Source organism: Pempheris klunzingeri, chromosome 13, assembly GCF_042242105.1.
Source record: "Pempheris klunzingeri isolate RE-2024b chromosome 13, fPemKlu1.hap1, whole genome shotgun sequence".
Classification (NCBI taxonomy): Eukaryota; Metazoa; Chordata; class Actinopteri; order Acropomatiformes; family Pempheridae; genus Pempheris; species Pempheris klunzingeri.
Window position 1 is genome coordinate 5,175,896 of NC_092024.1, and position 14,545 is coordinate 5,190,440.

The following is a 14,545-nucleotide window of genomic DNA, read 5'->3' on the forward strand; positions in this document are numbered from 1 at the left end:
AGGAAGCTACGCGGACACAATGTTGGAAGTTCATTCTTCACCTTTGTTGGTCCGTCAGTAGCTCTTTGGAAGCTTTGTGGGCCGCCCGCTCCACCTCCTGCCGCCTCATAGATGTTTAGACTTCTGGAAAGATGCCTGCACATTTAGCACATTTTTCTGAAGAATGAAATTGAATCTTGAGCTTTAATTTTCAAGCCAACATGGCCGATACGTCCCTGATGGACTCAGAACCCGGGAAACCAGAGCCTCTACTTGGTGCCGACAGTAGTGTTGAAAATGAAAACTCCGGAGCAGCTTGTGCTGAGACTGTTCTGTCAACAGGCTCATTTAAGGTAGAAAAACATTACCCGATCTGATGAAAGGTGATTTCTGACCTCACCCACCCCCCCTCCACCACACCCCTGCCTGGCGGCATCGGTGCAGGCTGCTGGTGCTGCTCTGCAGGCCTTTAAACCACTGTGGGTGCTTTCGTTTCAGTTTTCCACGTAATTCAGAATGAAGGGGAAGTGGTGATTTGAGGATTACTTATCCTTAACGTCTTCTGTATTATATTCAGACTCACTGTGGTCACAGGTTTGTCACAAGTAAGTCTTATTTCATCGCTTTATTTTCTCTCTCCCATCCGTGGCTGCAGAGGCCTGAGGAAAACGATGCCATAACTTTAATACATGCCCCTGCTGGATTCACAAAATAATTACCCACACTTGCCATCTGTTTGTCATGATTTTATCTCTGCTAACTTATTTGCATATTAAAGCAATAATTAAAATCTCCAAGGAACGGAATGCTTACTTTAAAATTAACTCTGAAGGCGATCCGTGCACAGCTTCCAAAGTTGTTTTATTTTTGTTTGCAGTGGTTTTCCGTTTGTCTGTGTGTTGTTTACACGATTAAGTCTGATTTTTATGAAATGTCTCCTCTGGCTAAAGTCAAGCGGCAAAATGTGCCAGATTTTGGAGAAGCAGCTTTTAAGCGCCACGCGAATGTGTGTCATTATAGCTGGGACTTCTTCTTTTTCCTCACTTTTAGCACATGCACCAAAGCCTCCATATTGGCGGCTCTGTATTCATGGTCCTCTAAGACGTGATTAGCATTTCCACCATTGGTGGGAGTTAGTGCGGCTGGGTATTTTAAGGGAATGGTAATAAGGGAATTTTTAAGCTCTGTCAGGTTTTGGAGTCACACAGCTGGGATTTGTCTTGGCGTGGCATATCCAGGTGGGAGGAGTGACGATTGTATTAAAAAGCAAATCTTTCCATCAGAAAACAGCGGGTGGCCAGATCAAGTGTTCTCGCTCAGTCACATTCCCCGGGTCGCCAAGGAATACGTGAAAATTTCATTCTTCTGAAGGAAAATAAGTGTGGGTATGAATGTGAGTGAGTGACGGAGGGGGCTGTGGCGACACTTTGTGTGTGTTTGACAGAGTCGCTGATATGGAGTTTGTGTGTTCATACGTGTGCCTTTTGTATGTGTGTGGTTTTATGGCGATGCGGGGGGGCGATTGAAGATGCGCATATTTAAAAGGCGAGAAAAGAAGGTGGCAAGGGGGGAGGAAATCTGGGTTCTCTTGTCTTTGTTTACAAGAGTCTGATTTTTCATGTCTGTTGCCACGCTGCTCCATTTGATCACTGGCCTGTTTGCCGTTAATTATTAATTATTTACCCATCTAAAATATTCATGCAGCCTGGCCCTCGTGGAAAGCAGCTTTTTTTTCCGAGGGGCAAGTTCTCTCTGTAGCCACTGCAAGGTGGAGTTGTTTATACATCCTTATCGGGGACTCTTGTCAACCCAGCTAATGAACTAAACTTCCCCCTGCCCGGCGCTCTCTTAATCTGGGATCGGACGGGGGGGGGGGGGGGGGGCCTCGCTGCCTGTTTACCTGTTTGATGCTTAAATATTTGGCTTAGGATTTGGCCAATGTGAGCATCCTGTCAGCTGTTCTCCAGCAGAGGAGTTCAGTGATAACAGTGGAGAGTGTCCTCTCCTGAATGTCGCATGTCAGCGAGGTGTAGCTGTTAGAGGGTGCTTGTCTCACTGAGTGATAATTACAGCAGCATGGTGTGTGTGTGTGTGTGTGTGTTTGCGCAGGAAGGAGAGGCAACAGGAAGGTTCAGTAGCTTGTTTCAGTGCTCCTGTGGAGGGGATGACAGGAACAGTTGTGGATCTTTGACAGGACGCCAGAGGGACAGCAAAGTATCTGAATCCTTAAAGGGTAAAGGCATTGCACTAACTTTACTTCTACTTTGTTCGACACTCAGTGGCCACTTTGTCACGGACACCAGGACACTCTGCCATAAATTCCACCTTTATGATGGTTTCTAAAGTTAATTTTTTTGTTGTTAGAAATGTATTAACTCAATGACATTCAGTTAAAGGCGATGTTGTCCTCACTCTTCACACGCGGCACACCATCACTAACTATGACCTCAATGCTAAGACAGAGAATTCAATGGTCATCTCTATGACAGACTGAACGTCTGACCATTATAGAGACCAAGCAGACCTCCTATTCTGGGATGCTATCCTTGTTATCTATCAGTGAGTGTGCTAATTTCATTTCACATAAACTTATTCAGCAAAAAGCTCCCGTAAGAGTAATATTACCTGGATTAACTTAGCAGACCTGCATCAAAGCCTTCATCATCTCGCTGTACTTTCATGCGAGAAGCTATGAAATTGCAATAACTAATTATGTAGAGGGTCTATGCCAAGAAACATAAGCAATGGATGTATACAATAAACTTCATCAGGAATCTGTGCTCCATTACATTTGGAAGTGCTGGATATGTGTCCCAGACACACCGGAGGACTGATGTCATTTGGTCGAGCACTAATTAGATTGTTTTGAAGGAGTGCTTAAATGTTTCTCAACCCAGATCTTAGTTTTGGTCAGTTGGATAGTTTAAAATCGACCTGGTTTGCTGTAGCAGAACACTTTTATTATGTTAATTTCCATCAATATAATGTATATATTGAACATAATTGCAAACTGTATACTTCCAAAATATTCATGAAACATTGTGGATTCCTGGTAACTAAAATGCGGATTTTTTCAGCCATGCTAGCAGCGTGCCTATTGCTCCAACACTTTGGTCCAATATCTTAGAAAGTGTTGGATGGATTGCCGTGGATCGGATGAGCTTTGATGACTTTTGGTGATATCTGATTTTTAATGTGGTGCATCAATTTTGGTTTCTGTCCAAATACCTGAAAACTTCCCCTAATAGCTAATGATATAGTTATATTGGGGTTGTGAGCGTGTTTGTTAGCAATTAGCTCAAAGTGCAGCTTCTCGGAGCTGCTAAGCGTGGATCTTGGCCTTTTTAAACCATGATTGATCTCCAGTGAGAAACAGCAGTTTGTTTCAAGTACTGGGTGCAAATGATGATAATTGGCAATCTATCAGCGTGAAATACAGCGAACCTTTCCTTTATTGAACCAAAGATCAACACCATAACCTCAAAGGCTACTGTCAACCCCCTGCCCAGAAACGCCGAGCTTTGGACATGGAGCCGTGAGATGGCAATGGAAATGAGACTGGCTGCTGATGTGTGAATGTAGTGTAAATGCACTTTGAGTGGCCGAAATGACCAGAAAGGCGCTGAACACCTCTCACCTGAGTTTAGTGTTTGAATGTCCATGAATGTGAGTGGGATGGGAGTGACATCTAAGGAAAGACACGTGTGTTTGTACGGGTCTGTGGAGAGATTACTGTGTGAAATGTCCTGCACAGAGGGCAGCATTTGAAGCAGCACGGATTCTTATTTTAGGAACAGCGTGAAACAAAGAGGTCTCTTGGTATGTTTTTGGGAAGCCTTCCTGTCACGGTCAGTCCCAGTAGGGTGGCTAGGTGACAGGACTGGTCTGACCATGCATGTAGTCAGCACTCAGGTTTCCGTAGCATCATGATGACACCTTTGCTCCTGGGAACAGAGTACGTGGGCAGACAACAGTAACCAGGCAGAACAAACCTCCAGCAACGCCTCAGAGGGCAGCAGGGACGGGCTCCGAGCAGGCAGGGGGGCTCACGCTGCTACCATATCAGCCACCGCATCAGTCAGTCACCTGCTGGAAGCACACCAGGCAATGCAGCTCACATTGGTCAGAGAGCATAAAGGGAAGACTGTTTTTAACCACTATTTAACCTACTGAGTAGCCAGAGAACATCCCTGATGACCCAGCAAAAGACATTTACCCTGTAAGGGAGAACAGGAAGAGATACTGAAGTCAACAGACTTTCACTCTTCACTCTTCACACCTCCACCTCCAGTATTTAATCCAGAATTTTATAGGGCACTCATTGAATTACTTCAAAATTCAAAATTTTAAGTAAAGACTTTTTTACTTTTGTGAATTTTTCAAAACAAATTTAAATTCTATGGTGAAAATCAAGGTCAGTGAAGTTACCAAATATGGTTTCTTGCCGGTCTGTCATGTAGCTTGATTGTCGCTGATTGGCTCGGAGAAATCTCGTAGTTCTACTGCCTCATGGTGAGGCAAGGGGGGGCATTTTGAACTCCCTCTTAAGTTACCAAATACGGTCCCTCGCCAGATAAAGTGTTAAATATGTTCCCTCTTCGTAATTAAAGCACTGGGGCTGATCCATTCAGATTTATACTTGGATTCTTTTATTCAGTATTTCATAGGGTCAGTTCACCCAAGTTGGAACCTGAGATTTCTGCCTCCAGTCCAACACAGTGGAGAGGAATGGAATTTCTTGTCCAGAACCACTGACCCTGTGATTCTCATCAATCAGAGACAAAACGAGATTTCTTCTGGATAATCAGTTTCCATAGGGATTACTCAGCCAGGAGCCCAAGGCCCAGCCCTCTCAGTAAGACACCAGACACCAAAAGTAAAGCAAAAAAACTTGTTTTAGCTTATTTTTATTTTTGCATTTTATTCATTCAATTAACTGTTCGGTTATATTCTCTGGAAATTCTATTTCTCAACATTGATCTAAAAGCTTTCTTCCAAGCCTTTTCAACACTGACAGGAATATACAGTAATTCTGCTTGGCACAGAATAAATCTTAAAAGTGGACACAATTGGTTAAATATACTTTCTGACCAGAATACCTGCCCCCAGGTTATCGCTGTGTCAGTCACTGTGAGGCAATTTCATTAAAAAGTGGAGGTGATGGGAAACTGTAGCTGGTTCTGAGTTCATATTGTTATCACACTGTAATATACCTTTGGCATATCCACACTGACCACATAGTGTTAACAAGTGTCGATCACAAAATCACAAAAACATCTTTCCACACTGTTCATTACTTATTATCGACAACCGATTGACACACAGTGAACCTGAGGGTTTTGGGGAACCGTGGGAGTCTGGAGCTGGACTATGTTGCATCCTTTGCCAGCTTTCTAATCCAGTGTTTAGTCCAGATTTGTAAAACCACAAATTTCCCATAAAATTCGGAGGGCATGAGCACAATGTCCTAGCTATAGCTACGTAGCTATAGCTACAGCCCTGATTCATTTATACTGGAGAAACAGTTACTGTGAAAACTGCTGCCAGGGAGGTCTGTGGTTATCCACAGTAACCAGGATGCAGTTTCTGAAAAGACATACTGCTCCTAAAATGTCATTGTTCAATGTTTTGAGTCAAGGCTAATCCAAGGTGGGATCTCAAAGCCTGGACAAACCCAAACTATCTGCATGGATGGATTATTATTGGTGTGTTTGGATGAACTGACCATGTAATGTAAAGTTTATTATTAATTTTAATTTTTTATTTTTTTTTAAGTTTTGAATTGCATTGCGACCCTCCGACCTAATCAGCCTTCCAGAGAAGTGACAGTACAACCTCCCAGACAAAGACAAGTTCTGAAACAAAGGAAAAGAAATAAAATGTGCTTGTCAGGTTGCCCAGACTGCTCAGCGAGTCTGAGTAACTGATCAAATCAAAGCAGACCAGCTCATACGAGCATCATATTATCAGCGTACAGAACAAGAATATTCAAAGCCACACAGTTCCTGTTGTGTCCCTGACTAAAATGCAACATTACTTGTTCGGAGAGTCGGCTTTTCCTCCTGATACCTCTGAAAGGGATATAGCTGGATGAGTCACTTCGGGGGGGCGGGGGGGTGTGGGGGGGGACTTTGCTTGCTGAGGGGAGTTGGTGGTGGTGGGGGGCAATCCCCTGTCTCTCGACAAACACAACAACAACAGCAGCAACACACTCCTCGCTGCACTCCTGATGTATTTTCAGGCAAAAACAGGCATATTTGCCAGCTGTGTAATTTACTGCAACTCTCATTTGCATATTAAAGCCTTAATTAGCCCCTCTGAGCGTGTGTGCCTGTGTGTGTTTGTGTGTGAGCGAGGGGTTGGGGGGGGGGGGGTGTAGTGTAATCACTTGGACGTGTAGTCAGGGGAAGGGGGGGATCAGCATTTCAGGGTCTGGATTGGGGCCGGAGGGGAATGGAGTCACTTCCCGCCCCGGTTCCCCCTGGACCGGCTGGTTCTGATACAACACGAGGTGGAGCTCTTTGATGAATAACACTTGACACGTCTCCTTGTCATTTTTAATCACCGCCATTCTTCCAAACCAAGAGCTGTGACCTGCGCCGCCACAGGAAGAAGGGGATGTGGTTTTACATCCTCTCAGGAAGTGGAGGTGACGGGAAAATGGGTGCTCTGTTTATTTAAAGAGTTCATATGGTTACAGTCAAGCTTATAGAAATCAAGTCGTCGCTCACAGTGTTCATTTGGGGTCTTTTCATACATGACAACATATGGAGAGAAAAAATTAAACTCCAGTAATTCTGTTCCGTCCAGTAAAACAATCACCTTGTCTCTTCGCAATTAGTACACTGCTAAGACCAGAGGGAACAAAGGGAAGCCTGACTCTGTCCAGTGGGAACAAATATCGCTGTGTAGCACCTCTAAAGTTCACTTATTCAGTCTTTGTGCTGAATCTCATTTTGTGTATTCTGTAGAAAAACACACAGCAATTTGTCGCTTCAAATTGTTAGTATTCATTCTCCTTGCCCTGTCCTTTTAAATTCAACAATATTGTACAACTGCTCATGTTAATGAGCTCTGATGGATGCAGACTGAAGCAATGGCTTACCTCTGACATTCACAGCTTTATTAAAGGGTTGATTCACCTAAAAAAAAAAAAAAAAATCGAGATTAAAAAAAACGTCCCTTTACATCTAGATATCCAGAGATCAGATTCATCTGTGGTGCTCTCAGCATTGAAGAGTTCCATTTCAAAAATGACATTATTACACGTACAGAACATTTGATGACAGCATCTCTTTCCAGAAACAATGTCCCAGCAGCTCTGGATAATCCACAAACCTTGCTGTGAGCAGTCTTCATTGAAACAGTATAGTCCCTACAGTAGGGACTATTACATTACAATGACCTCCATTGTACGGGAGTTGAGGCAGAAATCTCAGACTTGTCTTTAAACCTGGTCAAAAGTATCTGTATGGTAAGAGACCATTAGAGCTAACAGAGGAAAGATGTTTTTTGTAAGCTGGGTGAACAGACCCAGTGGTCATTGTCCATTACTGTACAGTAATGATGTTTATTTGTCTCTCATCCATTGACCTACAATACACCAAATGTACAGTTTCAGTGGTGAAACTTAGTAACTTAAGCAAAACTTTACTCACTTAGCAGCTTTGCTGACACACACCAGTCAGCGCTATTCAACAAGGTCGTTTTATGCAGAGGAGGCTTTTCTCAGTGGTCATAGCCCAGTAAGTCCACATTCCCCATTCAGACATGCAAGACGCTCGCTCAAACAACTTGGCATAATGACCAAAACACTGGAAGTTCTGCAATTGATATGGGCCTCCTCTGCATAAGGGGGCATATGTATATCAGCCCCGCATAAGTGGGGGTATCGGATCGCATCGCCTTTCAACGGGCATGTCCTGAGGCGCCACGCTCAAACAGTCACCCATCAGCAGCTGGCAGCCTCTCATCTGACTACCATGAAGCCCCATGCGTGTCTATCTCTCTCGCTCCCTTCATCCACAAGCCACATCCCTCTCACTTTTGAATGGCGGGCTGACTGCAGAAATTGCCCCTGTCCACCATGCGCACTGAATATTTAACTATGAATATGAAATGTCTTGGCAAGACTTCAACCACCTTCAAAAGTGAAGCCCCTCCAACTCTCTCGGCACACACACACCCTCCCAGTACCCCTCTTTTTTTTTGCACTCATGGATCGATCATCCCATCCCTGTATGGAGGGATGTCAGGAGAGGAAGTGGTGACTGATCCTCTCCGGTTGGGCACCAAAGCCACCGACTGAAGGCGAAACGCCCGACACTAAAGCTCCGTGGATTATAAGGTGAGAATCCTTCAACAGAGTGCAAAGTTCTGGTGGAAAGAGGAGACTGACAGAGTGAGGGAAAACATAACGGCTCAGGAGTTCTGCTTTGGCGGTTTGCCTCGCTTTCCTTTTCACTTTATTCAAGACCCTCCCTCCGTCCTCACTGCCAGACATGTTTCCCCCCCCCTACCCTCCTTCACCTTAATCCACGCAGGTGACAGCTGTGCTGATAGCAGATCAATACTGGCCTGCGATGATCAGCACTCAACATGTTCCATCCCAGACCATCAGTAGGAACCAATTTGTTTATGGAGATTTAATTGAGTTAATCTTTAAAAGCAGGACACCTGCTAAGTGGGTCAGTGTCTGCTCATGGGTTTGTGTTCTGTGAGCCTCCACATCCACCGTGAGTGATGAGGAAATAAAAGAACGACCTAAATGGGGCGACATGAGTTTGGGCACATTCATGGCCACAGTCAAACTGTGCTGTCTGTGCTCTAGGCCAGCGCTCCTCACCTGATGGCTCCTTAAGGAGGGGAACGCTTTTATTTGTCAGTGACTTAGCAGTGACTATCAGGATATTCAAACAGTGGTCTATTTGTTTGAGCCAAGAGCATTGTGGGATACTGTAGAATCTGGGAAGTCACTGTGTTTCATTTTCCCCACCGGCCATGACGCATAATGTGATGCACATCACTGATTGCTGTGGCACACAATGGATGTGCTGAACAGGCAGAAGAAGTCTATCTATCTATCTATCTATCTATCTATCTATCTATCTATCTATCTATCTGTCTATCTCTATCCCATCTGGCCCTAAAGAATCAGGGCATGTGGCCTCTAGACACACTTTGCTCTACTAGTAAGACATCATCAACAGGGTTGAGCACATTCATCCATCCAGACAGGATGAATCCTTTTAATTATGAAAACGAACATTTCTCTCACGTCACACAGAGTCATGTTGTATGCATGTCTTCGTGGTCCCCAGAGGACGGACCCTGCTGAGTTAGTTTATCCTGTGATTTAAACCCAGCTTTAGCCAAACATTAAAGTTTCGACATCCAAAATGAACTTGTCCTGATAAAGTCAATAGTTCAAGTTGATGTGTTACAGAATGAAAAATACAGTAAACCCTGGTGTATCATCCAGAGGCCAAACTAAAGGTCTTTACCTCCTCTTGTCCTACAGTCTTGTCCTGCGTGTCCCACTTCCTCTATCCTAGCAACATCCTACACTGTCCCATCGCCGCCCCTCCCCCTACTCTGGTCGAGGCACCATGGAGAGGAGGTAATTGGATTTGTTGTCACCTCCACTGGCTGGCAGGCCTGGCCTGTCTGCTCAGCTTAGTGATGAAGACATCAGTGTGACAGGGACCCTGGGAGAGGATCAGCTGGTGTCCTGGACACCACTAATAAAGCTGTGGTCATGCCACGGCCATGCCGCCATGGCTGCAGCCAGCTGTTACCTCTGCCACCTCTCCCCCAGTGCCAGTGCCCATTCCCCAGCCTGGGGAGTGGGGGGTGACATACTGAATGAAGAGTGGGCAGCGATATTAAAGCAGATGCTAGTCCCCCATTCGCTCTGTTGGAGAGGTCAGAGAAACACCCCCCAAACACTCCTCTGTGGTTCCGGGCAATGCTGGCACCAGACACTAGCGTCCTGGCATTCCCTGTGACGCACTGTGTCGCTAGGCATCTTATTAAAGCAGTGACAGGAGGCCAGCCAAAGTCAAGGTCTCTACTTTAGGCTTCATTGCAGTTGTCCCCTGGTTCACCCCATCAGGGATCAATGGGTTATATCCTCAGTATCCCGCAAAATCTGCTCTTTTTAAACAGCCTACTGATTAATGCATAAGGAAATTCTAGTTGATCTTCCTACAGATGCTTGGACAGTTTTGACAATTGCTGCGGCTTACATGTATGTGGATGTGAAAAAGATGTTTATGTGTTACAGTTAGTTACAGCGGAAGTTAGAGTCAAATTGAAGTACAAAAAAAGCAGCTAGAATGCATATATCTCTACAGCATCCTGTGAGCCTGTAGCATCTTCACACTACGCGTCATACTGGAGCATGAACGAGTGTGCTGGACGTGAGGCTGACCTGGCACCTGTGCAGCACAGTGATGACTTAGCATGGCAGTGATGGTTGATGGTTAAAGCTAAAGTTTAGCCTAGCGAGAGAAGAAGAAGAAGAAGAACTGAACTTAACAACCTGAACCACAAATAGACTGAACCACCACTTAATAATGACGCATTCACTTACTGGGGTGCAGACCGAAGTGGCTTTGAGCATGAGATTGATATGAATTTGTTAAGCACGGGGCTCAGAGACAGGGAGGACCCAAATGCATGAGGCGAGACACTCAGAGACAGATTAACAAACTTTTAATTGAACAAGATACTTAGAGAGACAATATACTTACAACTAACAAGGCATGGAAAAACTATGGCGTGGTTTAGAGAACTAGGGACCATTGATGCTCGGACAAGACAAGACAATCCGGCACAAGACAGAGGGAGACGCAGACTATTCATACACAAGGTAATGGGGAACAGGTGGAAACAATCAGGGCGGGGCAGACAATCACCAAGGCGGGACACACACAAGGGCAGGAAACCTAAAACAAGAGGTGAGTTTAGTTTTCAAAATAAAACAGGAAGTGAGCGACGAGACACAAGTGAACAAAAACAACTTAACAGACACGACGAGACATGACAGAAGTTCACTCTTGGAAGGAAAGCATATTTCCCAAAGACTTAAATATTGCATGTAACCAACCAAAAATCATGTACCACACTAAAGACTGGCTGAAATGAGTGGATTGGTTTGCTTTGGAAAGGATATACTTCACGCAAAAACGAAGGTTATATCCAAGAGGAGGGCTGTGTTCAGGTCTCTTCCTTTCATTCTGATCCTTCCTTTATCTCCAGTGGGCCTGACAACACATGTAAAAGAGCGAAAATACAAGAGGAACTAAATGCTAACTCTCCACGAAAACTTAAATGGCCAACAAAGGACAGCCAATAAATGGAAGAATGAAAAAGCCATATGAGAGCAGCATGAACAATGCATGTGCCCTTCAGGAGATGATGGTCTGTCATTATTTCTTTATTTGCTGCATTTATTACTTTTGTGTGTTTTATAAATTTAAATATGATTAATAAGGCGGAGACATTTTAGTCTATAGTGTGTTTCATAAAGGTAGGGGAGGGCTGCTGTCATTTCATGGTGTGGCTGCTTTATTAGATGCTCAGCGGATCAGAATCCATAGAAGTAAAAGAACACAAACAACCCTCAGTTTGTACAATGTGCCATAAATATTTTACATCAAAACGTTGTTATTTCATTTACTTATTATCAGTTTTATTTTTGGTTATTATTCTAACCAGATTAGATCGCTGGCTCTCCACTTTTTTGATGATTTATTCTGTATTTATGGCACAAAATAAAACAGGGGCACCTTTCTTACTAAACAGTCAAAGCCACTGGTTCTCTGAATGGCAGACAGGGGAAAGCAAATGTGGATAATTATTAACCCCGACCCTATTTTCCAAGATGTCCGGTACATCTGGCAACCTATCAGCAGAGATTTAGTTTTCATGTCAGAAAGTAGTGATGTGACCACTCCTTATGAGGATTCACTCTGTCCTGCTATATCACAGAGAAATATGGTAATCAAGTGCCACAAATATTGACAGCGACATTAACATTCATTTGATATTTTCTCACTGCTCGGTGGGTCCCAGAGTAGCAGCTTTTGACACGCTTATTTTGGATTATTTGAGAGATGGTCCGAATAAAATGGATTAGCTAGGTACTTATAGCCAGTTTAATTTGATTGAATCTTGAAAAACTTCATTCTTGATTCTTCAACCAGAGCAGCGGATGACATCACACGCAACAGCAGTGGGGAGAGACTCCGGACGAGATGCTGAATGAATGCGAGCCCAGCGTCAGTGGGTCAGTCATTAGTTTTAATTAGTGCTGTTACCACTGGAGTTCCATTCCCTGTATTGAAACAACACTGACTGGCTGCTCTGCAGGGGGAGAGGAGACGGTCCTGAGGCGGGGAGAGTTCCCCCAGATGGATATGAATCCTACTTGGATCCTTCCCCAATTTTAAAACTGGGGTCTTTGCATGTTTTCCCTGTAGGTTCCGCGTAGGTTCTGTCCGGGTACTCCGGCTTCCTCCCACAGTCCAAATACACTGTTGGCCATAAAGTTGGAATAATTGTTCAATCCCCCCAATTTAGTTAAAGCCTGAATACACAGTTTGCAAAGGTTCATTGTGGTTTAAGTTTCTCTGTGATCTGTTTGGAAGAGTTTGATCAATAAAGTTGAGAAGATAAACACTTTATTTATCAAGAATAAATCACATTGTCACAATCATTTCATGAGAAGAGCTAAAAAACATTTGATTCCAACTTTTATGGGCAACAGTGTACATGCAGGTTAGCTTATCCCTTTAGGATAAGCGGTATGGTAATGAATGAATGAATGAATGAATGAAAATGACACACATCACATCACTAAGTGGAGTCTCCATCTAGCAGTTAGTGAGAACACAGATCAAGACAGGTGGCTGCTTGATTGTCAGCAGTGATTAAAATGCTCTCTGACAGATGACCTGGCATGACTAAGGTGTAGGTGACCTATATTTCATTTACACATACACACCCACCTCACCAATAGGTGTGTATGTCAGAGAACATGTTGAGGGTGAAACATTTCTCAGCTTAGGTAGGACTCTGGCTGTCCGTCTACATTTTAAATACATTTGTGCGTGTGAGCTCTCTTACAAATTGCATATAGTACCCACCAGTATGCCACATCTACACATGGATGAAACATATTTGCATATGTTTACTAATGAGTTGATGAGATTATTTCTGTGTGCTGATGAATAGAAGCTGATGATACAGATTCCTCCCTAGTCGTCTCTGTCCTGAAGTAGAAAAAACAAACAAAAGGCATTTGAAAAGCCATCTTCTACATTCATTTTAGGGTAAGGTAACCGCCATAGTGCACAAAACTCGAGGGTGGCGCTCTGTTTTGCGTGATAAGTATGACTTTTAGAGTTTTAGACAGACAACACAGGGACTAAACTAGTGTTGAGGCAGTCGGTAGAGTTTGCCCTCAGGGAGTCCATTTGGGAAATGTCGTGCTTGTGGAGGTTTTATACTGAGCCATGGATTGCATATTCACCTGTGTAAAAGCCCAGTCACAGGTAGCACCACGGCCACTGTCGACTCACTCAAAGTCATTAAATGCCTCACAGAGGTGGCATTGAGTCTCAAGAGGAGACAAAAGTGACACAGTTGATGGTGACCAATGGGAGGAGCCTGAAAAAAGGGAGAAAGGGAGAAAATGACAAGTGCACCATTTGCTTTATATGTGTAGACGAGTGAATACATTAGTGAGGCACAGTGGTGCTTGGAGCTGGATGCTGATGTATAGCATTATGATGTTCACCGTGTGTTGTGCGGTAGTTAGCACTGTTGTTAACTGTTGCCACAGCAACTGTGGTCTGGTCAGTTCAAGCTTGGGGCTTTTCTGTGTGGAGTTTGTATATTCTACCTGTGCATGTGTGAGTTTTTTTTTGGTACTCCAGCTTCCTCCCACAGTCCAAAGATATGCAGGTTAACTGGTGACTCTAAATTGCCTGTAAGTGTGAGTGTGAATGGTTGTCTGTCTGTGTCGGCCCTGTGATTCACTGGCGTCCAGTCTTTAAACAGAGAAGATACATTTTCAAACTTAAAAAAAACAAATGCAAGTGTAATTGCGAGTACATAAATATAATTCTTTACAATGTTCAAATGAAATGAGAGTGTGCAATTTCATTTGCCTTTGTAGCTCATTCCATTTGAACGCGTCGTATTTGAAACCACATTTTCCAATTTCAGTGTGAACAAGAAATACAGCTAATGTTAAAATAGCCTGCTACATTGTAAGTGCTGTGTTTAAGTGCAACCAGAGAGCAGAGGTAACTGGGCAGTTTTTGCAGTAGAACCCTGTGCTCCCTCCTGTCAGTTGAAGAGAGCCAACAGACCTTTTCATATAAGATGCAGTGGTGGGTAAGAAATGTATCACCTAAAATGAAGCGCAGTGCACTGTGATGCAGAGTCAGTAGACATTAGGGTGGAGGGAGGAGCATGCATATATACAATATCACCATAATCAAACACAGACATGATTGTGGATTGAACAATTGAACCTTTGACCTCCAGTTTTCTA

General features: G+C 43.8%; 1 protein-coding gene across 1 annotated transcript in view; it reads left to right on the forward strand.

The window, feature by feature from the left end:
- The window catches only part of LOC139211915 (protein phosphatase 1 regulatory subunit 37), a 58,559-nt gene that overhangs the window by 26,899 nt on the left and 17,115 nt on the right, over window positions 1-14,545 (forward strand). The window lies entirely within an intron of this gene.